Below are 27,055 nucleotides of genomic sequence, written 5' to 3'. Positions count from 1 at the left end.
ATGGAAACGACAGGATTTTCTTTGCGATGCTAGTATCTCCTTTGCGATGCACTATTCCTTCTTTACTGCAACCCTCGCTGCCTCACATTGACTAATTAACACAGAAATTGCGTCGCTATGAAATACTATGGGTTCTATGACATCTCATTCTAAATCGAGTAACGTTTCTATTGAAACGACAGGATTTTCTTTGGGATGCTAGTATCTACTTTTCGATGCACTATTCCTTCTTTACTGCAACCCTCGCTGCCTCACTTTGACTAATTAACACAGAAATTGCCTCGCTATGAAATACTATGGGTTCTATGACATCTCCTTCTAAATCGAGTAACGTTTCTATGGAAACGACAGGATTTTCTTTGGGATGCTAGTATCTCTTTTGCGATGCACTATTCCACCTTTACTGCATCCCTCGCTTCCTCACATTGACGAATTAACACAGAAATTGCGTCTCTATGACATACTATGGGTTCTATGACATCTCCTTCTAAATCTAGTAACGTTTCTATGGAAACGACAGGATTTTGTTTGGGATGCTAGTATCTCCTGTGCGATGCACTATTCCACCATTACTGCATCCTACGCTCCCTCACATTTACTAATTAACACAGAAATTGCGTCTGTATGACATACTATGGGTTCTATGACATCTCCTTCTAAATCGAGTAACGTTTCTATGGAAACGACAGGATTTTGTTTGGGATGCTAGTATCTCCTTTGCGATGCACTATTCCTTGTTTACTGCAACCCTCGCTGCCTCACATTGACTAATTAACACAGAAATTGCGTCGCTATGAAATACTATGGGTTCTATGACATCTCCTTTTAAATCGAGTAACGTTTCAATGGATACGACAGGATTTTCTTTGGGATGCTAGTATCTCCTTTGCGATGCACTATTCCACCTTTACTGCATCCCTCGCTCCCTCATATTGACGAATTAACACAGAAATTGCGTCTCTATGACATACTATGGGTTCTAAGACATCTCCTTCTAAATCGAGTAACGTTTCTATGGAAACGACAGGATTTTGTTTGGGATGCTAGTATCTCCTTTGCGATGCACTATTCCTTCTTTACTGCAACCATCGCTGCCTCACATTGACTAATTAACACAGAGATTGCGTCGCTATGAAATACTATGGGTTCTATACATCTCCTTCTAAATCGTGTAACGTTTGTATGGAAACCACTGGATTTTCTTTGGGATGCTAGTATCTCCTTTGCGACGCACTATTCCACCTTTACTGCATCCCTCGCTCCCTCACATTGACGAATTAACACAGAAATTGCGTCTCTATGACATACTATGGGTTCTATGACATCTCCTTCTAAATCGAGTAATGTTTCTATGGAAACGACAGGATTTTCTTTGGGATGCTAGTATCTACTTTTCGATGCACTATTCCTTCTTTACTGCAACCCTAGCTGCCTCACTTTGACTAATTAACACATAAATTGCGTCGCTATGAAATACTATGGGTTCTATGACATCTCCTTCTAAATCGAGTAACGTTTCTATGGAAACGACAGGATTTTATTTGGGATGCTAGTATCTCCTTTGCGATGCACTATTCCTTCTTTACTGCAACCCTCGCTGCCTCACATTGACTAATTAGCACAGAAATTGCGTCGCTATGAAATACTATGGGTTCTATGACATCTCCTTCTAAATCGAGTAACGTTTCTATGGAAACGACAGGATTTTCTTGTGGGATACGAGTATCTCCTTTCCGATGTACTATTCCTTCTTTACTGCATCCCTCGCTCCCTCACATTGACGAATTAACACAGAAATTGCGTCTCTATGACATACTATGGGTTCTATGACATCTCCGTCTAAATCGAGTAACGTTTCTATGGAAACGACAGGATTTTCTTTGGGATGCTAGTATCTCCTTTGCGATACACTATTCCTTCTTTACTGCAACCCTCGCTGCCTCACATTGAGTAATTAACACAGAAATTGCGTCGCTATGAAATACTATGGGTTCTATGACATCTCCTTCTAAATCGAGTAACGTTTCTACGGAAAGGACAGGATTTTCTTGTTGGGATACGAGTATCTCCTTTCCGATGTACTATTCCTTCTTTACTGCATCCCTCGCTCCTTCACATTGACGAATTAACACAGAAATTGCGTCTCTATGACATACTATGGGTTCTATGACACCTCCTTCAAAATCGAGTAACGTTTCTATGGAAACGACAGGATTTTGTTTGGGATGCTAGTATCTCCTTTGTGATGCACTATTCCACCTTCACTGCATCCCTCGCTCCCTCACATTGACTAATTAACACAGAAATTGCGTATCTATGACATACTATGGGTTCTATGACATCTCCTTCTAAATCGAGTAACGTTTCTATGGAAACGACAGGATTTTCTTTGGGATGCTAGTATCTCCTTTGCGATGCACTATTCCTTCTTTACTGCAACAATCGCTGCCTCACATTGACGAATTAACACAGAAATTGCGTCGCTATGGAATACTATAGGTTCTACGATATCTCCTTCTAAATCGAGTAACGTTTCTATTGAAACGACAGGATTTTCTTATGGATGCTAGTATCTACTTTTCGATGCACTATTCCTTCTTTACTGCAACCCTCGCTGCCTCACTTTGACTAATTAACACAGAAATTGCCTCGCTATGAAATACTATGGGTTCTATGACATCTCCTTCTAAATCGAGTAACGTTTCTATGGAAACGACAGGATTTTCTTTGGGATGCTAGTATCTCCTTTGCGATGCACTATTCCACCTTTACTGCATCCCTCGCTCCCTCACATTGTCGAATTAACACAGAAATTGCGTCTCTATGACATACTATGGGTTCTATGACATCTCCTTCTAAATCTAGTAACGTTTCTATGGAAACGACTGGATTTTGTTTGGGATGCTATTATCTCCTGTGCGATGCACTATTCCACCATTACTGCATCCCACGCTCCCTCACATTGACGAATTAACACAGAAATTGCGTCTGTATGACATACTATGGGTTCTATGACATCTCCTTCTAAATCGAGTAACGTTTCTATGGAAACGACAGGATTTTGTTTGGGATGCTAGTATCTCCTTGGCGATGCACTATTCCTTCTTTACTGCAACCCTCGCTGCCTCACATTCACTAATTAACACAGAAATTGCGTCGCTATGAAATACTATGGGTTCTATGACATCTCCTTTTAAATCGAGTAACGTTTCTATGGAAACGACAGCATTTTCTTTGGGATGCTAGTATCTCCTTTGCGATGCACTATTCCACCATTACTGCATCCCTCGCTCCCTCACATTGACGAATTAACACAGAAATTGCGTCTCTATGACATACTATGGGTTCTATGACATCTCCTTCTAAATCGAGCAACGTTTCTATGGAAACGACAGGATTTTGTTTGGGATGCTAGTATCTCCTTTGCGATGCACTATTCCTTCTTTACTGCAACCATCGCTGCCTCACATTGACTAATTAACACAGAAATTGCGTCGCTATGAAATACTATGGGTTCTATACATCTCCTTCTAAATCGTGTAACGTTTCTATGGAAACCACTGGATTTCCTTTGGGATGCTAGTATCTCCTTTGCGATGCACTATTCCACCTTTACTGCATCCCTCGCTCCCTCACATTGACGAATTAACACAGAAATTGCGTCTCTATGACATACTATGGGTTCTATGACATCTCCTTCTAAATCGAGTAACGTTTCTATGGAAACGACAGGATTTTCTTGTGGGATACGAGTATCTCTTTTCCGATGTACTATTCCTTCTTTACTGCATCCCTCGCTCCCTCATATTGACGAATTAACACAGAAATTGCGTCTCTATGTCATACTATGGGTTCTATGACATCTCCTTCTAAATCGAGTAACGTTTCTATGGAAACCACAGGATTTTCTTTGGGATGCTAGTATCTCCTTTGCGATGCACTATTCCACCTTTACTGCATCCCTCGCTCCCTCACATTGACGAATTAACACAGAAATTGCGTCTGTATGACATACTATGGGTTCTATGACATCTCAGTCTAAATCGAGTAACGTTTCTATGGAAACGACAGGATTTTCTTTGGGATGCTAGTATCTCCTTTGCGATGCACTATTCCTTCTTTACTGCAACCCTCGCTGCCTCACATTGACTAATTAACACAGAAATTGTGTCGCTATGAAATACTATGGGTTCTATGACATCTCCTTTTAAATCGAGTAACGTTTCTATGGAAACGACAGGATTTTCTTTGGGATGGTAGTATCTCCTTTGCGATGCACTATTCCACCTTTACTGCATCCCTCGCTCCCTCACATTGACGAATTAACACAGAAATTGCGTCTCTATGACATGCTATGGGTTCTATGACATCTCCTTCTAAATCGAGTAACGTTTCTATGGAAACGACAGGATTTTGTTTGGGATGCTAGTATCTCCTTTGCGATGCACTATTCCTTCTTTACTGCAACCATCGCTGCCTCACATTGACTAATTAACACAGAAATTGCGTCTCTATGACATACTATGGGTTCTATGACATCTCCTTCTAAATCGAGTAACGTTTCTATGGAGACCACAGGATTTTCTTTGGGATGCTAGTATCTCCTTTGCGATGCACTATTCCACCTTTACTGCATCCCTCGCTCCCTCACATTGACGAATTAACACAGAAATTGCGTCTCTATGACATACTATGGGTTCTATGACATCTCCTTCTAAATCGAGTAACGTTTCTATGGAAACGACAGGATTTTCTTTGGGATGCTAGTATCTCCTTTGCGATGCACTATTCCTTCTTTACTGCAACCATCGCTGCCTCACAGTGACTAATTAACACAGAAATTGCGTCGCTATGAAATAATATGGGTTCTATACATCTCCTTCTAAATCGTGTAACGTTTCTATGGAAACCACTGGATTTTCTTTGGGATGCTAGTATCTCCTTTGCGATGCACTATTCCACCATTACTGCATCCCACGCTCCCTCACATTGACGAATTAACACAGAAATTGCGTCTGTATGACATACTATGGGTTCTATGACATCTCCTTCTAAATCGAGTAACGTTTCTATGGAAACGACAGGATTTTGTTTGGGATGCTAGTATCTCCTTTGCGATGCACTATTCCTTCTTTACTGCAACCCTCGCTGCCTCACATTGACTAATTAACACAGAAATTGCGTCGCTATGAAATACCATGGGTTCTATGACATCTCCTTTTAAATCGAGTAACGTTTCTATGGAAATGACAGGATTTTCTTTGGGATGCTAGTATCTCCGTTGCGATGCACTATTCCACCTTTACTGCATCCCTCGCTCCCTCACATTGACGAATTAACACAGAAATTGCGTCTCTATGACATACTATGGGTTCTATGACATCTCCTTCTAAATCGAGTAACGTTTCTATGGAAACGACAGGATTTTGTTTGGGATGCTAGTATCTCCTTTGCGATACACTATTCCTTCTTTACTGCAACCATCGCTGCCTCACATTGACTAATTAACACAGAAATTGCGTCGCTATGAAATACTATGGGTTCTATACATCTCCTTCTAAATCGTGTAACGTTTCTATGGAAACCACTGGATTTTCTTTGGGATGCTAGTATCTCCTTTGCGATGCTTTATTCCACCTTTACTGCATCCCTCGCTCCCTCACATTGACGAATTAACACAGAAATTGCGTCTCTATGACATACTATGGGTTCTATGACATCTCCTTCTAAATCGAGTAACGTTTCTATGGAAACGACAGGATTTTCTTGTGGGATACGAGTATCTCTTTTCCGATGTACTATTCCTTCTTTACTGCATCCCTCGCTCCCTCATATTGACGAATTAACACAGAAATTGCGTCTCTATGACATAGTATGGGTTCTATGACATCTCCTTCTAAATCGAGTAACGTTTCTATGGAAACCACAGGATTTTCTTTGGGATGCTAGTATCTCCTTTGCGATGCACTATTCCACTTTTACTGCATCCCTCGCTGCCTCACATTGACTAATTAACACACTAATTGCGTCGCTATGAAATACTATGGGTTCTATGACATCTCCTTCTAAATCGAGTAACGTTTCTATGGAAACGACAGGATTTTCTTTGGGATGCTAGTATCTCCTTTGCGATGCACTATTCCACCTTTACTGCATCCCTCGCTCCCTCACATTGACGAATTAACACAGAAATTGCGTCTCTATGACATACTATGTGTTCTATGACATCTCCGTCTAAATCGAGTAACGTTTCTATGGAAACGACAGGATTTTCTTTGGGATGCTAGTATCTCCTTGGCGATGCTCTATTCCTTCTTTACTTCAACCCTCGCTGCCTCACATTGACTAATTATACAGAAATTGCGTCGCTATGAAATACTATGCGTTCTATGAGATCTCCTTCTAAATCGAGTAACGTTTCTATGGAAACGACAGGATTTTCTTTGGGATGCTAGTATCTCCTTTGCGATGCACTATTCCACCTTTACTGCATCCCTCGCTCCCTCACATTGACGAATTAATGCAGAAATTGCGTCTCTATGACATACTATGTGTTCTATGACATCTCCTTCTAAATCGAGTAACGTTTCTATGGAATCGACAGGATTTTCTTTGGGATGCTAGTATCTCCTTTGCGATGCACTATTCCACCTTTACTGCATCCCTCGCTCCCTCAAATTGACGAATTAACACAGAAATTGCGTCGCTATGAAATACTATGGGTTCTATGACATCTCCTTCTAAATCGAGTAACGTTTCTATGGAAACGACAGGAGTTTCTTGTGGGATACGAGTATCGCCTGTCCGATGTACTATTCCTTCTTTACTGCATCCCTCGCTACCTCACATTGACGAATTAACTCAGAAATTGCGTCTCTATGACATACTATGGGTTCTATGATATCTCCTTCTAAATCGAGTAACGTTTCTATGGAAACGACAGGATTTTCTTTGGGATGCTAGTATCTCCTTTGCGATGCACTATTCCTCCTTTACTGCAACCCTCGCTGCCTCACATTGACGAATTAACACAGAAATTGCGTCGCTATGAAATACTATGGGTTCTATGACATCTCCTTCTAAATCGAGTAACGTTTCTATGGAAACGATAGGATTTTCTTTGGGATGCAATATCTCCTTTGCGATGCACTATTCCACCTTTACTGCATCCCTCGCTCCTTCACATTGACGAATTAACACAGAAATTGCGTCTCTATGACATACTATGGGTTCTATGACACCTCCTTCAAAATCGTGCAACGTTTCTATGGAAACGACAGGATTTTGTTTGGGATGCTAGTATCTCCTTTGTGATGCACTATTCCACCTTTACTGCATCCCTCGCTCCCTCACATTGACTAATTAACACAGAAATTGCGTATCTATGACATACTATGGGTTCTATGACATCTCCTTCTAAATCGAGTAACGTTTCTATGGAAACGACAGGATTTTCTTTGGGATGCTAGTATCTCCTTTGCGATGCACTATTCCTTCTTTACTGCAACAATCGCTGCCTCACATTGACGAATTAACACAGAAATTGCGTCGCTATGAAATACTATGGGTTCTATGGCATCTCCTTCTAAATCGAGTAACGTTTCTATTGAAACGACAGGATTTTCTCTGGGATGCTAGTATCTACTTTTCGATGCACAATTCCTTCTTTACTGCAACCCTCGCTGCCTCACTTTGACTAAATAACACAGAAATTGCCTCGCTACGAAACACTATGGGTTCTATGACATCTCCTTTTAAATCGAGTAACGTTTCAGAGGAAACGACAGGATTTTCTTTGGGATGCTAGTATCTCCTTTGCGATGCACTATTCCACCTTTACTGCATCCCTCGCTCCCTCACATTGACGAATTAACACAGAAATTGCGTCTCTATGACATACTATGGGTTCTATGACATATCCATCTAAATCGAGTAACGTTTCTATGGAAACGACAGGATTTTGTTTGGGATGCTAGTATCTCCTTTGCGATGCACTATTCCTTCTTTACTGCAACCATCGCTGCCTCACATTGACTAATTAACACAGAAATTGCGTCGCTATGAAATACTATGGGTTCTATACATCTCCTTCTAAATCGTGTAACGTTTCTATGGAAACCACTGGATTTTCTTTGGGATGCTAGTATCTCCTTTGCGATGCACTATTCCACCTTTACTGCATCCCTCGGTCCCTCACATTGACGAATTAACACAGAAATTGCGTCTCTATGACATACTATGGGTTCTATGACATCTCCTTCTAAATCGAGTAACGTTTCTATGGAAACGACAGGATTTTCTTTGGGATGCTAGTATCTACTTTTGGATGCACTATTCCTTCTTTACTGCAACCCTAGCTGCCTAACTTTGACTAATTAACACATAAATTGCGTCGCTATGAAATACTATGGGTTCTATGACATCTCCTTCTAAATCGAGTAACGTTTCTATGGAAACGACAGGATTTTCTTTGGGATGCTAGTATCTCCTTTGCGATGCACTATTCCTTCTTTACTGCAACCCTCGCTGCCTCACATTGACTAATTAGCACAGAAATTGCGTCGCTATGAAATACTATGGGTTCTATGACATCTCCTTCTAAATGGAGTAACGTTTCTATGGAAACGACAGGATTTTCTTTGGTATGCTAGTATCTCCTTTGCGATGCACTATTCCACCATTACTGCATCCCTCGCTCCCTCACATTGACTAATTAACACAGAAATTGCGTCGCTATGAAATACTATGGGTTCTATGACATCTCCTTCTAAATCGAGTAACGTTTCTATGGAAACGACAGGATTTTCTTGTGGGATACGAGTATCTCCTTTCCGATGAACTATTCCTTCTTTACTGCATCCCTCGCTCCCTCACATTGACGAATTAACACAGAAATTGCATCTCTATGACATACTATGGGTTCTACGACATCTCCTTCTAAATCGAGTAACGTTTCTATCGAAACGACAGGATTTTCTTTGGGATGCTAGTATCTCCTTTGCGATGCACTATTCCACCTTTACTGCAACCCTCGCTGCCTCACATTGACGAATTAACACAGAAATTGCGTCGCTATGAAATACTATGGGTTCTATGACATCTCCTTCTAAATCGACTAACGTTTCTATGGAAACGACAGGATTTTCTTTGGGATGCTAGTATCTCCTTTGCGATGCACTATTCCTTCTTTACTGCAACCCTCGCTGCCTCACATTGAGTAATTAACACAGAAATTGCGTCGCTATGAAATACTATGGGTTCTATGACATCTCCTTCTAAATCGAGTAACGTTTCTACGGAAAGGACAGGATTTTTTGTGGGATACGAGTATCTCCTTTCCGATGTACTATTCCTTCTTTAATGCATCCCTCGCTCCCTCACATTGACGAATTAACACAGAAATTGCGTCTCTATGACATACTATGGGTTCTATGACACCTCCTTCTAAATCGAGTAACGTTTCTATGGAAACGACAGGATTTTGTTTGGGATGCTAGTATCTCATTTGTGATGCACTATTCCACCTTTACTGCATCCCTCGCTCCCTCACATTGACTAATTAATACAGAAATTGCGTGTCTATGACATACTATGAGTTCTGTGACATCTCCTTCTAAATCGAGTAACGTTTCTATGGAAACGACAGGATTCTCTTTGGGATGCTAGTATCTCCTTTGCGATGCACTATTCCACCTTTACTGCATCCCTCGCTCCCTCACATTGACGAATTAACACAGAAATTGCGTCGCTATGAAATACTATGGGTTCTATGACATCTCCTTCTAAATCGAGTAACGTTTCTATGGAAACGACAGGATTTTCTTGTGGGATCCGAGTATCTCCTTCCCGATGTACTATTCCTTCTTTACTGCATCCCTCGCTCCCTCACATTGACGAATTAACACAGAAACTGCGTCTCTATGACATACTACATACTATGGGTTCTATGACATCACCTTCTAAATCGAGTAACGTTTCTATGGAAACGACAGGATTTTCTTTGGTATGCTAGTATCTACTTTTCGATGCGCTATTCCTTCTTTACTGCAACCCTCGCTGCCTCACTTTGACTAATTAACACAGAAATTGCCTCGCTATGAAATACTATGGGTTCTATGACATCTCCTTCTAAATCGAGTAACGTTTCTATGGAAACGACAGGATTTTCTTTGGGATGCTAGTATCTCCTTTGCGATGCACTATTCCACCTTTACTGGATCCCTCGCTCCCTCACATTGACGAATTAACACAGAAATTGCGTCTCTATGACATACTATGGGTTCTATGACATCTCCTTCTAAATCGAGTAACGTTTCTATGGAAACGACAGGATTTTCTTGTGGGATACGAGTATCTCCTTTCCGATGTACTATTCCTTCTTTAATGCATCCCTCGCTCCCTCACATTGACGAATTAACACAGAAATTGCGTCTCTATGACATACTATGGGTTCTATGACATCTCCTTCTAAATCGAGTAACGTTTCTATGGAAACGACAGGATTTTCTTGTGGGATCCGAGTATCTCCTTTACGATGTACTATTCCTTCTTTACTGCATCCCTCGGTCCCTCACATTGACGAATTAACACAGAAATTGCGTCTCTATGACATACTATGGGTTCTATGGCATCTCCTTCTAAATCGAGTAACGTTTCTATGGAAACGACAGGATTTTCATTGGGATGCTAGTATCTCCTTTGCGATGCACTATTCCACCTTTACTGCAACCCTCGCTGCCTCACATTGACGAATTAACACAGAAATTGCGTCGCTATGAAATACTATGGGTTCTATGACATCTCCTTCTAAATCGAGTAACGTTTCTATGGAAACGACAGGATTTTCTTTGGGATGCTAGTATCTCCTTTGCGATGCACTATTTCTTCTTTACTGCAACCCTCGCAGCCTCACATTGTGTAATTAACACAGAAATTGCGTCGCTATGAAATACTATGGGTTCTATGACATCTCCTTCTAAATCGAGTAACGTTTCTATGGATACGACAGGATTTTCTTTGGGATGCTAGTATCTCCTTTGCGATGCACTATTCCTTCTTTACTGCAACCCTCGCTGCCTCACATAGACTAATTAACACAGAAATTGCGTCGCTATGAAATACTATGGGTTCTATGACATATCCTTCTAAATCGAGTAACGTTTCTATGGAAACGACAGGATTTTCTTGTGGGATACGAGTATCGCCTTTCCGATGTACTATTCAGTCTTTACTGCATCCCTCGCTCCCTCACATTGACGAATTAACACAGAAACTGCGTCTCTATGACATACTATGGGTTCTATGAAATCTCCTTCTAAATCGAGTAACGTTTCTATGGAAACGACAGGATTTTCTTTGGGATGCTAGTATCTCCTTTGCGATTTACTATTCCACCTTTACTGCATCCCTCGCTCCCTCACATTGACGAATTAACACAGAAATTGCGTCTCTATGAAATATATGGGTTCTATGACATCTCCTTCTAAATCGAGTAACGTTTCTATGGATACGACAGGATTTTCTTTGGGATGCTAGTATCTGCTTTGCGATGCACTATTCCTTCTTTACTGCAACCCTCGCTGCCTCACATTGACGAATTAACACAGAAATTGCGTCTCTATGACATACTATGGGTTCTATGACATCTCCGTCTATATCGAGTAACGTTTCTATGGAAAAGACAGGATTTTCTTTGGGATGCTAGTATCTCCTTTGCGATGCACTATTCCTTCTTTACTGCAACCCTCGCTGATTCACATTGAGTAATTAACACAGAAATTGCGTCGCTATGAAATACTATGGGTTCTATGACATCTCCTTCTAAATCGAGTAACGTTTCTATGGAAACGACAGGATTTTCTTTGGGATGCTAGTATCTCCTTTGCAATGCACTATTCCACCTTTACTGCATTCCTCGCTCCCTCACATTGACGAATTAACACAGAAATTGCGTCTCTATGACATACTATGGGTTCTATGACATCTCCTTCTAAATCGAGTAACGTTTCTATGGAAACGACAGGATTTTCATTGGGATGCTAGTATCTCCTTTGCGATGCACTATTCCACTTTTACTGCATCCCTCGCTCCCTCAAATTGACGAATTAACACAGAAATTGCGTCGCTATGAAATACTATGGGTTCTATGACATCTCCTTCTAAATCGAGTAACGTTTCTACGGAAACGACAAGATTTTCTTTGGGATGCTAGTATCTCCTTTGCGATGCACTATTCCACCTTTACTGCATCCCTCGCTCCCTCACATTGACGAATTAACACAGAAATTGCGTCTCTATGTAATATATGGGTTCTATGACATCTCCTTTTAAATCGAGTAACGTTTCTATGGATACGACAGGATTTTCTTTGGGATGCTAGTATCTCCTTTGCGATGCACTATTCCTTCTTTACTGCAACCCTCGCTGCCTCACATTGACTAATTAACACAGCAACTGCGTCTCTATGACATACTATGGGTTCTATGACATCTCCGTCTATATCGAGTAACGTTTCTATGGAAACGACAGGATTTTGTTTGGGATGCTAGTATCTCCTTTGCGATGCACTATTCCTTCTTTACTGCAACCCTCGCTGATTCACATTGACTAATTAACACAGAATTTGCGTCGCTATGAAATACTATGGGTTCTATGACATCTCCTTCTAAATCGAGTAACGTTTCTATGGAAACGACAGGATTTTCTTTGGGATGCTAGTATCTCCTTTGCAATGCACTATTCCACCTTGACTGCATCCCTCGGTCCCTCACATTGACGAATTAACACCGAATTTGCGTCTCTATGACATACTATGGGTTCTATGACATCTCCTTCTAAATCGAGTAACGTTTCTATGGAAACGACAGGATTTTCTTTGGGATGCTAGTATCTCCTTTGCGATGCACTATTCCTTCTTTACTGCAACAATCGCTGCCTCACATTGACGAATTAACACAGAAATTGCGTCGCTATGAAATACTATGGGTTCTATGACATCTCCTTCTAAATCGAGTAACGTTTCTATTGAAACGACAGGATTTTCTCTGGGATGCTAGTATCTACTTTTCGATGCACTATTCCTTCTTTACTGCAACCCTCGCTGCCTCACTTTGACTAAATAACACAGAAATTGCCTCGCTACGAAACACTATGGGTTCTATGACATCTCCTTTTAAATCGAGTAACGTTTCAGAGGAAACGACAGGATTTTCTTTGGGATGCTAGTATCTCCTTTGCGATGCACTATTCCACCTTTACTGCATCCCTCGCTCCCTCACATTGACGAATTAACACAGAAATTGCGTCTCTATGACATACTATGGGTTCTATGACATCTCCATCTAAATCGAGTAACGTTTCTATGGAAACGACAGGATTATGTTTGGGATGCTAGTATCTCCTTTGCGATGCACTATTCCTTCTTTACTGCAACCATCGCTGCCTCACATTGACTAATTAACACAGAAATTGCGTCGCTATGAAATACTATGGGTTCTATGACATCTCCTTCTAAATCGTGTAACGTTTCTATGGAAACCACTGGATTTTCTTTGGGATGCTAGTATCTCCTTTGCGATGCACTATTCCACCTTTACTGCATCCCTCGCTCCCTCACATTGACGAATTAACACAGAAATTGCGTCTCTATGACATACTATGGGTTCTATGACATCTCCTTCTAAATCGAGTAACGTTTCTATGGAAACGACAGGATTTTCTTTGGGATGCTAGTATCTACTTTTGGATGCACTATTCCTTCTTTACTGCAACCCTAGCTGCCTAACTTTGACTAGTTAACACATAAATTGCGTCGCTATGAAATACTATGGGTTCTATGACATCTCCTTCTAAATCGAGTAACGTTTCTATGGAAACGACAGGATTTTCTTTGGGATGCTAGTATCTCCTTTGCGATGCACTATTCCTTCTTTACTGCAACCCTCGCTGCCTCACATTGACTAATTAGCACAGAAATTGCGTCGCTATGAAATACTATGGGTTCTATGACATCTCCTTCTAAATGGAGTAACGTTTCTATGGAAACGACAGGATTTTCTTTGGTATGCTAGTATCTCCTTTGCGATGCACTATTCCACCATTACTGCATCCCTCGCTCCCTCACATTGACTAATTAACACAGAAATTGCGTCGCTATGAAATACTATGGGTTCTATGACATCTCCTTCTAAATCGAGTAACGTTTCTATGGAAACGACAGGATTTTCTTGTGGGATACGAGTATCTCCTTTCCGATGTACTATTCCTTCTTTACTGCATCCCTCGCTCCCTCACATTGACGAATTAACACAGAAATTGCATCTCTATGACATACTATGGGTTCTACGACATCTCCTTCTAAATCGAGTAACGTTTCTATCGAAACGACAGGATTTTCTTTGGGATGCTAGTATCTCCTTTGCGATGCACTATTCCACCTTTACTGCAACCCTCGCTGCCTCACATTGACGAATTAACACAGAAATTGCGTCGCTATGAAATACTATGGGTTCTATGACATCTCCTTCTAAATCGACTAACGTTTCTATGGAAACGACAGGATTTTCTTTGGGATGCTAGTATCTCCTTTGCGATGCACTATTCCTTCTTTACTGCAACCCTCGCTGCCTCACATTGAGTAATTAACACAGAAATTGCGTCGCTATGAAATACTATGGGTTCTATGACATCTCCTTCTAAATCGAGTAACGTTTCTACGGAAAGGACAGGATTTTTTGTGGGATACGAGTATCTCCTTTCCGATGTACTATTCCTTCTTTAATGCATCCCTCGCTCCCTCACATTGACGAATTAACACAGAAATTGCGTCTCTATGACATACTATGGGTTCTATGACACCTCCTTCTAAATCGAGTAACGTTTCTATGGAAACGACAGGATTTTGTTTGGGATGCTAGTATCTCATTTGTGATGCACTATTCCACCTTTACTGCATCCCTCGCTCCCTCACATTGACTAATTAACACAGAAATTGCGTGTCTATGACATACTATGAGTTCTGTGACATCTCCTTCTAAATCGAGTAACGTTTCTATGGAAACGACAGGATTCTCTTTGGGATGCTAGTATCTCCTTTGCGATGCACTATTCCACCTTTACTGCATCCCTCGCTCCCTCACATTGACGAATTAACACAGAAATTGCGTCTGTATGACATACTATGGGTTCTATGACATCTCCGTCTAAATCGAGTAACGTTTCTATAGAAACGACAGGATTTTCTTTGGGATGCTAGTATCTCCTTTGCGATGCACTATTCCTTCTTTACTGCAACCCTCGCTGCCTCACATTGACTAATTAACACAGAAATTGCGTCGCTATGAAATACTATGGGTTCTATGACATCTCCTTCTAAATCGAGTAACGTTTCTATGGAAACGACAGGATTTTGTTTGGGATGTTAGTATCTCCTATGCGATGCACTATTCCACCTTTACTGCATCCCTCGCTCCCTCACATTGACGAATTAACACAGACATTGCGTCTCTATGACATACTATGGGTTCTATGACATCTCCTTCTAAATTAATTAACGTTTCTATGGAAACGACAGGATTTTGTTTGAGATGCTAGTATCTCCTTTGCGATGCACTATTCCACCTTTACTGCATGCCTCGCTCCCTCACATTGACGAATTAACACAGAAATTGCGTCTCTATGACATACTATGGGTTCTATATCTCCTTCTAAATCGAGTAACGTTTCTATGGAAACGACAGGATTTTCTTGTGGGATACGAGTATCGCCTTTCCGATGTACTATTCCTTCTTTACTGCATCCCTCGGTCCCTCACATTGACGAATTAACACAGAAATTGCGTCTCTATGACATACTATGGGTTCTATGGCATCTCCTTCTAAATCGAGTAACGTTTCTATGGAAACGACAGGATTTTCATTGGGATGCTAGTATCTCCTTTGCGATGCACTATTCCACCTTTACTGCAACCCTCGCTGCCTCACATTGACGAATTAACACAGAAATTGCGTCGCTATGAAATACTATGGGTTCTATGACATCTCCTTCTAAATCGAGTAACGTTTCTATGGAAACGACAGGATTTTCTTTGGGATGCTAGTATCTCCTTTGCGATGCACTATTTCTTCTTTACTGCAACCCTCGCTGCCTCACATTGTGTAATTAACACAGAAATTGCGTCGCTATGAAATACTATGGGTTCTATGACATCTCCTTCTAAATCGAGTAACGTTTCTACGGAAAGGACAGGATTTTCTTGTGGGATACGAGTATCTCCTTTCCGATGTACTATTCCTTCTTTAATGCATCCCTCGCTCCCTCACATTGACGAATTAACACAGAAATTGCGTCTCTATGACATACTATGGGTTCTATGACACCTCCTTCTAAATCGAGTAACGTTTCTATGGAAACGACAGGATTTTGTTTGGGGTGCTAGTATCTCATTTGTGAAGCACTATTCCACCTTTACTGCATCCCTCGCTCCCTCACATTGACTAATTAACACAGAAATTGCGTATCTATGACACACTATGAGTTCTATGACATCTCCTTCTAAATCGAGTAACGTTTCTATGGAAACGACAGGATTATCTTTGGGATGCTAGTATCTCCTTTGCGATGCACTATTCCACCTTTACTGCATCCCTCGCTCCCTCACATTGACGAATTAACACAGAAATTGCGTCGCTATGAAATACTATGGGTTCTATGACATCTTCTTCTAAATCGAGTAACGTTTCTATGGAAACGACAGGATTTTCTTGTGGGATCCGAGTATCTCCTTTCCGATGTACTATTCCTTCTTTACTGCATCCCTCGCTCCCTCACATTGACGAATTAACACAGAAACTGCGTCTCTATGACATACTACATACTATGGGCTCTATGACATCTCCTTCTAAATCGAGTAACGTTTCTATGGAAACGAAAGGATTTTCTTTGGGATGCTAGTATCTACTTTTCGATGCGCTATTCCTTCTTTACTGCAACCCTCGCTGCCGCACATTGACTAATTAACAGAGAAATTGCCTCGCTATGAAATATTATGGGTTCTATGACATCTCCTTCTAAATCGAGTAACGTTTCTATGGAAACGACAGGATTTTCTTTGGGATGCTAGTATCTCCTTTGCGATGCACTATTCCACCTTTACTGCATCCCTCGCTCCCTCACATTGACGAATTAACACAGAAATTGCGTCTCTATGACATACTATGGGTTCTATGACATCTCCTTCTAAATCGAGTAACGTTTCTATGGAAACGACAGGATTTTCTTGTGGGATACGAGTATCTCCTTTCCGATGTACTATTCCTTCTTTACTGCATCCCTCGCTCCCTCACATTGACGAATTAACACAGAAATTGCGTCTCTATGACATACTATGGGTTCTATGACATCTCCTTCTAAATCGAGTAACGTTTCTATCGAAACCACAGGATTTTCTTTGGGATGCTAGTATCTCCTTTGCGATGCACTATTCCACCTTTACTGAATCCCTCGCTCCTTCAAATTGACGAATTAACACAGAAATTGCGTCGCTATGAAATACTATGGGTTCTATGACATCTCCTTCTAAATCGAGTAACGTTTCTATGGAAACGACAGGATTTTCTTGTGGGATACGAGTATCGCCTTTCCGATGTACTATTCCTTCTTTACTGCATCCCTCGGTCCCTCACATTGACGAATTAACACAGAAATTGCGTCTCTATGACATACTATGGGTTCTATGGCATCTCCTTCTAAATCGAGTAACGTTTCTATGGAAACGACAGGATTTTCATTGGGATGCTAGTATCTCCTTTGCGATGCACTATTCCACCTTTACTGCAACCCTCGCTGCCTCACATTGACGAATTAACACAGAAATTGCGTCGCTATGAAATACTATGGGTTCTATGACATCTCCTTCTAAATCGAGTAACGTTTCTATGGAAACGACAGGATTTTCTTTGGGATGCTAGTATCTCCTTTGCGATGCACTATTCCTTCTTTACTGCAACCCTCGCTGCCTCACATTGAGTAATTAACACAGAAATTGCGTCTCTTTGACATACTATGGGTTCTATGACATCTCCTTCTAAATCGAGTAACGTTTCTATGGATACGACAGGATTTTCTTTGGGATGCTAGTATCTCCTTTGCGATGCACTATTCCTTCTTTACTGCAACCCTCGCTGCCTCACATAGACTAATTAACACAGAAATTGCGTCGCTATGAAATACTATGGGTTCTATGACATATCCTTCTAAATCGAGTAACGTTTCTATGGAAACGACAGGATTTTCTTGTGGGATACGAGTATCGCCTTTCCGATGTACTATTCAGTCTTTACTGCATCCCTCGCTCCCTCACATTGACGAATTAACACAGAAACTGCGTCTCTATGACATACTATGGGTTCTATGACATCTCCTTCTAAATCGAGTAACGTTTCTATGGAAACGACAGGATTTTCTTTGGGATGCTAGTATCTCCTTTGCGATGCACTATTCCACCTTTACTGAATCCCTCGCTCCCTCAAATTGACGAATTAACACAGAAATTGCGTCGCTATGAAATACTATGGGTTCTATGACATCTCCTTCTAAATCGAGTAACGTTTCTATGGAAACGACAGGATTTTCTTGTGGGATACGAGTATCGCCTTTCCGATGTACTATTCCTTCTTTACTGCATCCCTCGCTCCCTCACATTGACGAATTAACACAGAAATTGCGTCTCTATGACATACTATGGGTTCTATGACATCTCCTTCTAAATCGAGTAACGTTTCTATGGAAACGACAGGATTTTCTTTGGGATGCTAGTATCTCCTTTGCGATGCACTATTCCTTCTTTACTGCAACCCTCGCTGCCTCACATTGACTAATTAACACAGAAATTGCGTCACTATGACATACTATGGGTTCTATGACATCTCCTTCTAAATCGATTAACGTTTCTATGGATACGACAGGATTTTCTTTGGGATGCTGGTATCTCCTTTGCGATGTACTATTCCACCTTTACTGCAACCCTCGCTGCCTCACATTGACTAATTAACACAGAAATTGCGTCGCTATGAAATACTATGGGTTCTATGACATCTCCTTCTAAATCGGGTAACGTTTCTATGGAAACGACAAGATTTTCTTTGGGATGCTAGTATCTCCTTTGCGATGCACTATTCCACCTTTACTGCATCCCTCGCTTCCTCACATTGACGAATTAACACAGAAATTGCGTCTCTATGAAATATATGGGTTCTATGACATCTCCTTCTAAATCGAGTACCGTTTCTATGGATACGACAAGATTTTCTTTGGGATGCTAGTATCTCCTTTGCGATGCACTATTCCTTCTTTACTGCAACCCTCGCTGCCTCACATAGACTAATTATCACAGAAATTGCGTCGCTATGAAATACTATGGGTTCTATGACATCTCCTTCTAAATCGAGTAACGTTTCTATGGAAACGACAGGATTTTCTTGTGGGATACGAGTATCGCCTTTCCGATGTACTATTCCTTCTTTACTGCATCCCTCGCTCCCTCACATTGACGAATTAACACAGAAACTGCGTCTCTATGACATACTATGGGTTCTATGACATCTCCTTCTAAATCGAGTAACGTTTCTATGTAAACGACAGGATTTTCTTTGGGATGCTAGTATCTCCTTTGCGATGCACTATTCCACCTTTACTGAATCCCTCGCTCCCTCAAATTGACGAATTAACACAGAAATTGCGTCGCTATGAAATACTATGGGTTCTATGACATCTCCTTCTAAATCGAGCAACGTTTCTATGGAAACGACAGGATTTTCTTGTGGGATACGAGTATCGCCTTTCCGATGTACTATTCCTTCTTTACTGCATCCCTCGGTCCCTCACATTGACTAATTAACACAGAAATTGCGTCTCTATGACATACTATGGGTTCTATGGCATCTCCTTCTAAATCGAGTAACGTTTCTATGGAAACGACAGGATTTTCATTGGGATGCTAGTATCTCCTTTGCGATGCACTATTCCACCTTTACTGCAACCCTCACTGCCTCACATTGACGAATTAACACAGAAATTGCATCGCTATGAAATACTGTGGGTTCTATGACATCTCCTTCTAAATCGAGTAACGTTTCTATGGAAACGACAGGATTTTCTTTGGGATGCTAGTATCTCCTTTGCGATGCACTATTCCTTCTTTACTGCAACCCTCGCTGCCTCACATTGAGTAATTAACACAGAAATTGCGTCGCTATGAAATACTATGGGTTCTATGACATCTCCTTCTAAATCGAGTAACGTTTCTACGGAAAGGACAGGATTTTCTTGTGGGATACGAGTATCTCCTTTCCGATGTACTATTCCTTCTTTAATGCATCCCTCGCTCCCTCACATTGACGAATTAACACAGAAATTGCGTCTCTATGACATACTATGGGTTCTATGACACCTCCTTCTAAATCGAGTAACGTTTCTATGGAAACGACAGGATTTTGTTTGGGATGCTAGTATCTCATTTGTGATGCACTATTCCACCTTTACTGCATCCCTCGCTCCCTCACATTGACTAATTAACACAGAAATTGCGTATCTATGACATACTATGAGTTCTATGACATCTCCTTCTAAATCGAGTAACGTTTCTATGGAAACGACAGGATTATCTTTGGGATGCTAGTATCTCCTTTGCGATGCACTATTCCACCTTTACTGCATCCCTCGCTCCCTCACATTGACGAATTAACACAGAAATTGCGTCGCTATGAAATACTATGGGTTCTATGACATCTTCTTCTAAATCGAGTAACGTTTCTATGGAAACGACAGGATTTTCTTGTGGGATCCGAGTATCTCCTTTACGATGTACTATTCCTTCTTTACTGCATCCCTCGCTCCCTCGCATTGACGAATTAACACAGAAACTGCGTCTCTATGACATACTACATACTATGGGTTCTATGACATCTTCTTCTAAATCGATTAACGTTTCTATGGATACGACAGGATTTTCTTTGGGATGCTAGTATCTCCTTTGCGATGTACTATTCCACCTTTACTGCAACCCTCGCTGCCTCACATTGACTAATTAACACAGAAATTGCGTCGCTATGAAATACTATGGGTTCTATGACATCTCCTTCTAAATCGAGTAACGTTTCTATGGAAACGACAAGATTTTCTTTGGGATGCTAGTATCTCCTTTGCGATGCACTATTCCACCTTTACTGCTTCCCTCGCTCCCTCACATTGACGAATTAACACACAAATTGCGTCTCTATAAAATATATGGGTTCTATGACATCTCCTTCTAAATCGAGTAACGTTTCTATGGATAGGACAGGATTTTCTTTGGGATGCTAGTATCTCCTTTGCGATGCACTATTCCTTCTTTACTGCAACCCTCGCTGCCTCACATTGACTAATTAACACAGAAATTGCGTCTCTATGACATACTATTGGTTCTATGACATCTCCGTCTATATCGAGTAACGTTTCTATGGAAACGACAGGATTTTCTTTGGGATGCTAGTATCTCCTTTGCGATGCACTATTCCTTCTTTACTGCAACCCTCGCTGATTCACATTGACTAATTAACACAGAAATTGCGTCGCTATGAAATACTATGGGTTCTATGACATCTCCTTCTAATTCGAGTAACGTTTCTATGGAAACCACAGGATTTTCTTTGGGATGCTAGTATTTCCTTTGCAATGCACTATTCCACCTTTACTGCATCCCTCGCTCCCTCACATTGACGAATTAACACAGAAATTGCGTCTCTTTGACATACTATGGGTTCTATGACATCTCCTTCTAAATCGAGTAACGTTTCTATGGAAACGACAGGATTTTCATTGGGATGCTAGTATCTCCTTTGCGATGCACTATTCGACCTTTACTGCATCCCTCGCTCCCTCAAATTGACGAATTAACACAGAAATTGCGTCGCTATGAAATACTATGGGTTCTATGACATCTCCTTCTAAATCGATTAACGTTTCTATGGAAACGACAGGATTATCTTGTGGGATACGAGTATCGCCTTTCAGATGTACTATTCCTTCTTTACTGCATCCCTCGGTCCCTCACATTGACGAATTAACACAGAAATTGCGTCTCTATGACATACTATGGGTTCTATGACATCTCCTTCTAAATCGAGTAACGTTTCTATGGAAACGACAGGATTTTCATTGGGATGCTAGTATCTCCTTTGCGATGCACTATTCCATCTTTACTGCATCCCTCGCTCCCTCAAATTGACGAATTAACACAGAAATTGCGTCTCTATGACATACTATGGGTTCTATGACATCTCCTTCTAAATCGAGTAATTTTTCTATGGAAACGACAAGATTTTCTTTGAGATGCTAGTATCTCCTTTGCGATTTACTATTCCACCTTTACTGCATCCCTCGCTCCCTCACATTGACGAATTAACACAGAAATTGCGTCTCTATGAAATATATGGGTTCTATGACATCTCCTTCTAAATCGAGTAACGTTTCTATGGATACGACAGGATTTTCTTTGGGATGCTAGTATCTGCTTTGCGATGCACTATTCCTTCTTTACTGCAACCCTCGCTGCCTCACATTGACGAATTAACACAGAAATTGCGTCTCTATGACATACTATGGGTTCTATGACATCTCCGTCTATATCGAGTAACGTTTCTATGGAAAAGACAGGATTTTCTTTGGGATGCTAGTATCTCCTTTGCGATGCACTATTCCTTCTTTACTGCAACCCTCGCTGATTCACATTGACTAATTAACACAGAAATTGCGTCGCTATGAAATACTATGGGTTCTATGACATCTCCTTCTAAATCGAGTAACGTTTCTATGGAAACGACAGGATTTTCTTTGGGATGCTAGTATCTCCTTTGCAATGCACTATTCCACCTTTACTGCATTCCTCGCTCCCTCACATTGACGAATTAACACAGAAATTGCGTCTCTATGACATACTATGGGTTCTATGACATCTCCTTCTAAATCGAGTAACGTTTCTATGGAAACGACAGGATTTTCATTGGGATGCTAGTATCTCCTTTGCGATGCACTATTCCACTTTTACTGCATCCCTCGCTCCCTCAAATTGACGAATTAACACAGAAATTGCGTCGCTATGAAATACTATGGGTTCTATGACATCTCCTTCTAAATCGAGTAACGTTTCTACGGAAACGACAAGATTTTCTTTGGGATGCTAGTATCTCCTTTGCGATGCACTATTCCACCTTTACTGCATCCCTCGCTCCCTCACATTGACGAATTAACACAGAAATTGCGTCTCTATGTAATATATGGGTTCTATGACATCTCCTTTTAAATCGAGTAACGTTTCTATGGATACGACAGGATTTTCTTTGGGATGCTAGTATCTCCTTTGCGATGCACTATTCCTTCTTTACTGCAACCCTCGCTGCCTCACATTGACTAATTAACACAGAAACTGCGTCTCTATGACATACTATGGGTTCTATGACATCTCCGTCTATATCGAGTAACGTTTCTATGGAAACGACAGGATTTTGTTTGGGATGCTAGTATCTCCTTTGCGATGCACTATTCCTTCTTTACTGCAACCCTCGCTGATTCACATTGACTAATTAACACAGAATTTGCGTCGCTATGAAATACTATGGGTTCTATGACATCTCCTTCTAAATCGAGTAACGTTTCTATGGAAACGACAGGATTTTCTTTGGGATGCTAGTATCTCCTTTGCAATGCACTATTCCACCTTGACTGCATCCCTCGGTCCCTCACATTGACGAATTAACACAGAATTTGCGTCTCTATGACATACTATGGGTTCTATGACATCTCCTTCTAAATCGAGTAACGTTTCTATGGAAACGACAGGATTTTCTTTGGGATGCTAGTATCTCCTTTGCGATGCACTATTCCTTCTTTACTGCAACAATCGCTGCCTCACATTGACGAATTAACACAGAAATTGCGTCGCTATGAAATACTATGGGTTCTATGACATCTCCTTCTAAATCGAGTAACGTTTCTATTGAAACGACAGGATTTTCTCTGGGATGCTAGTATCTACTTTTCGATGCACTATTCCTTCTTTACTGCAACCCTCGCTGCCTCACTTTCACTAAATAACACAGAAATTGCCTCGCTACGAAACACTATGGGTTCTATGACATCTCCTTTTAAATCGAGTAACGTTTCAGAGGAAACGACAGGATTTTCTTTGGGATGCTAGTATCTCCTTTGCGATGCACTATTCCACCTTTACTGCATCCCTCGCTCCCTCACATTGACGAATTAACACAGAAATTGCGTCTCTATGACATACTATGGGTTCTATGACATCTCCATCTAAATCGAGTAACGTTTCTATGGAAACGACAGGATTTTGTTTGGGATGCTAGTATCTCCTTTGCGATGCACTATTCCTTCTTTACTGCAACCATCGCTGCCTCACATTGACTAATTAACACAGAAATTGCGTCGCTATGAAATACTATGGGTTCTATACATCTCCTTCTAAATCGTGTAACGTTTCTATGGAAACCACTGGATTTTCTTTGGGATGCTAGTATCTCCTTTGCGATGCACTATTCCACCTTTACTGCATCCCTCGCTCCCTCACATTGACGAATTAACACAGAAATTGCGTCTCTATGACATACTATGGGTTCTATGACTTCTCCTTCTAAATCGAGTGACGTTTCTATGGAAACGACAGGATTTTCTTTGGGATGCTAGTATCTACTTTTGGATGCACTATTCCTTCTTTACTGCAACCCTAGCTGCCTAACTTTGACTAATTAACACATAAATTGCGTCGCTATGAAATACTATGGGTTCTATGACATCTCCTTCTAAATCGAGTAACGTTTCTATGGAAACGACAGGATTTTCTTTGGGATGCTAGTATCTCCTTTGCGATGCACTATTCCTTCTTTACTGCAACCCTCGCTGCCTCACATTGACTAATTAGCGCAGAAATTGCGTCGCTATGAAATACTATGGGTTCTATGACATCTCCTTCTAAATGGAGTAACGTTTCTATGGAAACGACAGGATTTTCTTTGGTATGCTAGTATCTCCTTTGCGATGCACTATTCCACCATTACTGCATCCCTCGCTCCCTCACATTGACTAATTAACACAGAAATTGCGTCGCTATGAAATACTATGGGTTCTATGACATCTCCTTCTAAATCGAGTAACGTTTCTATGGAAACGACAGGATTTTCTTGTGGGATACGAGTATCTCCTTTCCGATGTACTATTCCTTCTTTACTGCATCCCTCGCTCCCTCACATTGACGAATTAACACAGAAATTGCATCTCTATGACATACTATGGGTTCTATGACACCTCCTTCTAAATCGAGTAACGTTTCTATCGAAACGACAGGATTTTCTTTGGGATGCTAGTATCTCCTTTGCGATGCACTATTCCACCTTTACTGCAACCCTCGCTGCCTCACATTGACGAATTAACACAGAAATTGCGTCGCTATGAAATAGTATGGGTTCTATGACATCTCCTTCTAAATCGACTAACGTTTCTATGGAAACGACAGGATTTTCTTTGGGATGCTAGTATCTCCTTTGCGATGCACTATTCCTTCTTTACTGCAACCCTCGCTGCCTCACATTGAGTAATTAACACAGAAATTGCGTCGCTATGAAATACTATGGGTTCTATGACATCTCCTTCTAAATCGAGTAACGTTTCTACGGAAAGGACAGGATTTTTTGTGGGATACGAGTATCTCCTTTCCGATGTACTATTCCTTCTTTAATGCATCCCTCGCTCCCTCACATTGACGAATTAACACAGAAATTGCGTCTCTATGACATACTATGGGTTCTACGACACCTCCTTCTAAATCGAGTAACGTTTCTATGGAAACGACAGGATTTTGTTTGGGATGCTAGTATCTCATTTGTGATGCACTATTCCACCTTTACTGCAACCCTCGCTGCCTCACATTGACGAATTAACACGGAAATTGCGTCGCTATGAAATACTATGTGTTCGACAACTTCTCCTTCTAAATCGAGGTACATTTCTATGGAAACGACAGGATTTTCTATTGGGATACGACTATCTCTTTTCCGATGCACTATTCTTCCTTTACTGCATCCCTCGCTCCCTCATATTGACGAATTAGCACAGAAATTGCGTCGCTATGAAATACTACGGGTTCTATGACTTCTCCTTCTAAATAGAGCAACGTTTCTATGTAAACGACGGGATTTTCTTTTGGGATACGACAATCTCATTTCCGATGCGCTATTCTTTCTTTACTGCATCCCTCGCTCCCCCACATTGACGAATTAAGACAGAAATTGCGTCGCCATGAAATACTATTGTTTCTATGACTTCTCCTTCTACATCGATTAACGTTTCTATGGAAACGACAGGAGTTTCTTTTGCGATAGGAGTATTCCCTTTCCGATGCACTATTTCTTCTTTACTGCATCCCTCGCTCCCTCACATTTACGAATTAACACAGAAATTTCGTCGCTACGAGATACTATGTGTTCTATGTCCTCTCCTTCTAAATCGAGTAACGTTTCAATGGAAACGACCGGATTTTCTTTTGGGACACGAGGATCTCCCTTCCGTTGCACTATTCCTTTTTTACTGCATTCCTCGCTCCCTCAGATTGACGAATTAACACGGAAATTGCGTCGCTATGAAATACTATGTGTTCGACAACTTCTCCTTCTAAATCGAGGTACATTTCTATGGAAACGACAGGATTTTCTATTGGGATACGACTATCTCTTTTCCGATGCACTATTCTTTCTTTACTGCATAACTCGCTTCCTGACATTGACGAATTAACATATAAATTGCGTCGCTATGAAATACTATGTGTTCTATGACTTCTCCTTCTAAGTCGAGGATCGTTTCTATGGAAACGACTGGATTTTCTATTGGGATACGACTATCTCTTTTCCGATGCACTATTCTTTATTTACTCCATCCCTCGCTCCCTCACATTGACGAATTAGCACAGAAATTGCGTCTCTATGAAATACTATGGGTTCTATGACTTCTCCTT

The sequence above is a fragment of the Schistocerca nitens genome, chromosome 5, assembly GCF_023898315.1.
Source record: "Schistocerca nitens isolate TAMUIC-IGC-003100 chromosome 5, iqSchNite1.1, whole genome shotgun sequence".
Taxonomy (NCBI): Eukaryota; Metazoa; Arthropoda; class Insecta; order Orthoptera; family Acrididae; genus Schistocerca; species Schistocerca nitens.
The sequence above is the reverse complement of the archived record's forward strand: the minus strand, read 5'-3'. Positions refer to the sequence as shown.